A 3289-nucleotide genomic window follows, 5' to 3' on the forward strand; every position below is an offset into this window, starting at 1 on the left:
AGGTGTCAAATGTTGGATTTCTAGACATATAGATGACTGATGAGGCCTTGTAGATTCTAGAGCCACTGGTGGTGAGGTCTCAGATACAAATATTATAGGCTCTAGTTGTTGAGTTATAGGCACAACTAGTTGCAACAAAGAGGGGTAGGGCTGAGGATAGGGCACGATGAATTTAGACACATGGTGAGTAGCAAGTGGGGAGGCAGATTTTGATTGCCGACCAAGATGTTTCCTTGGTTAGACCATAAAGGACTAAGGATAGTTTCCAAGCATTCATTGATAGCATAGGTAATTATAGTATTCAGGGCATAGCTAGTCAAATTTACTAGGGTAGTCAAGAGGTTGGATACTGGAGTAGTCTCTATGAGTGTGTCATTCATAAGGTCTAGAGAGCGCCTAGTTATAGATCACATAGGAGTCAGTCGTGGGCTACATTGAGCAATGTGGGTGTTATGAGACCACCACCTAGGCCACCACCACCTTCTGGATATCCTAGGGTACGTTCTTCCTCTAGGAGATAGGCTAGGCCTTCATATGTTGAGGATTGAGAGAGTGTCGATTGATCTCTTTTTGTTATAGACACTTCTATGTTTTTTTACTAACCTTATGGGCCTTATTATTTTTCAGACATGATGATATTGTACCCTAGCACTATTTTTGAGCTATATATATGATATGTAATTTTTGTGGCGATGTTTATATGATGTCTCATTATTCTCCATGCATGGTGTTATGATATTTATTATGTGATAGATGGTTTATGGTACCTACATGGTGTTTTACATTCTCTATCACAAATGTGTTTTCTTATGATGCACATGCTTGTGCTTCTATATGAGATGAAATCTTCAATCTATATGCTACATGCCTATGAAGATGTGATGGATGAATATTTACTATAATGCATTTCTTGACTATATGGATGGATATATATGGATGTTTTGTACTAACGTGATTCTATATGTCTGATATGTCTTTTTGTTGCTTGTGTGTGTGTGTGTGTGTGTGTGTGTGTGTGTGTGTGTGTGTGTGTGTGTGTGTGTGTGTGTGTGTGTGTGTGTGTGTGTGTGTGTGTGTGTGTGTGTGTGTGATGATATGATGTAATGCAAACAAAATGCTTTGATGTATTATGATATGCATATATTCTAATATGTGTATGGATGCAGAATGGAAATGTTTTTATGTGCCAGAGTACTAGGCCAAAATTATTGTGTGCTTTGATGAATGAATATTTAGTTAAAAGAATGGATTAGTAAGAACTGAGAAATGGCTAGAGAATAAAATCGGTCGATGAATAGAACAGTTGAGATAAGCTAATGAAACTATCACAAATTCTTGTGCTTCTTTGGTGGAATGAAATTTCATTATTGAGCCTTATTATGTAACTATGGAGATTTTTGCATCGATGTATGAAAGACCAAGGTGTAGATTCTTTCCCATTTCATTAGCAAAAATATTGCAAACAAGGAGTGTATCCATGGTCCATTCAAGGGTTATTGTACTAAGGGTCAAGGTATGTACGACAATCACAAGCATAGTTTTCCCTAACTTCATTTTTGAATATGATACATGCCGAATGAATGTGCCAACATAAACACCCAAAATACATGTGCCTTAGAACATCATGAACACACCATAAATAACAAACAAACAAAAAGGATCGTGGACCATCATGGCTTCTCTAGTCATTTGTGGACATCCTGGAGTAGCATAGGTACATCACGCGAGACAAATTAATAAAAGATAAGACTAGCTTGACCAATAAGTCAATAGCTATATTGATATTTGTCAATGTTTATTACCTATGGGATGGTGATAATGATAATGTTTGGTTCTAGAGATTTAATACCTCATATGACTGATTTGTCTGTTTTCAAATGTACCCTTCCCTATATAAGACAAGTTGATGAATGATAGATAGGGATTAATCGATTGATTGATTAGACATGTGATCAGTTTGATTTCAGACTTGATTGATTGTTTGTCTATAGTTGCTTTATTTGATTAATTTTTTGGCTTGTTGTGTATCTGCTTATATGTTTGTTGTTGCAAGGAATAGTTTATTGCTTTGGATTTTCTTGATCGATTATTTGATTTTTAGGCTTTTTTTAATGACTTTTTATGTTTTTTCTTCTTTTTTTAGGACTTCATTTATATTTATAGATTTTTTCAAGACTTTATATGATTTTTATGAATTTTTTTCAGGACTTTATTTGATTTTTAGGGATTTTTTCAAGATTTTTTAAATTAGGGCCCCCACGGGTTAGAGTAGTTGGTCCTAAGTCTCGGGTTTGCTCCATGGGGTCTTAGGTTCAACTCTCCCTCCCATAATTATTCTTCCATGGATACCGAGGGGCGGTGTTGATTGCACGGTGGCCACAGGGATTAGTCTTGCCCCCAACTCATCCCTTACCTGAACCAAGGTAAGGCCAGGGCACTGGGCTAGGGCCGCGACGATACCTTGACGATTACAAAAAATTAAATTAAATTAAATTAGGGTTTTACCTCTAGTCAGGACTAGGACCATGTAGCATGGAAATGGAGTGTTGGATTGACATAGTGTGAAAAGTGGACTTTGGCATTGATGACCAATGAAGCTCAGGCCATGAGAGGTTTGTTGTTACATATTATTATGGAAGGTGGTATATGGAATGATAATTGACCAAATCAAATGAAAATAGATTGTGAAGTTGTAACCTCCTACACATGGCATGTGTTTGCCAGGTTTTCACCATGGTACTTATCCAAAGAATCTATTTGCCAGGTTTTCACTATAGGAAAAATTAGTTCTCTTTAATTTTTTAAAATTGTGATCACACGAAATGCCTGTTTACAAGGTTTTCACGAGGTGACTATTTGTTTGTATTTTTATGATTTTTTTGTTCTTTTTGATATTTTTCACTTTTTTTAACTTTTTCTAGGATTTTCTGAGGCTCAAGTGTAGTACTTCTAAAAGTTGATGATCAACCACAAGAGCCGAGAATCATCTGCAAGTAAAACACCTATCACACAAAAAAGATCAAACAAATATTGTATGCTTTATAACTACTAGAGAATTATGTATTATTGCACAAAAGAATTAGAGATTCAATATTGAAGGCATAATATTGGAGGTACAATATTAAAGGTACAATAATAGAGGCACCATTACAATGAATGAAAGAATTTATTTATAGAAAGAAATAGATGTCCTAATCTTAATACTAGAAGAACTAAATCAATACAAAGTAGGAGCTAAATTAAGCTGAGCTACAAGCTAAGCTAACTAGAAGTGCCTCTAAGTGAACTC

The sequence above is a fragment of the Cryptomeria japonica genome, chromosome 7 (assembly GCF_030272615.1).
Source record: "Cryptomeria japonica chromosome 7, Sugi_1.0, whole genome shotgun sequence".
NCBI lineage: Eukaryota > Viridiplantae > Streptophyta > Pinopsida > Cupressales > Cupressaceae > Cryptomeria > Cryptomeria japonica.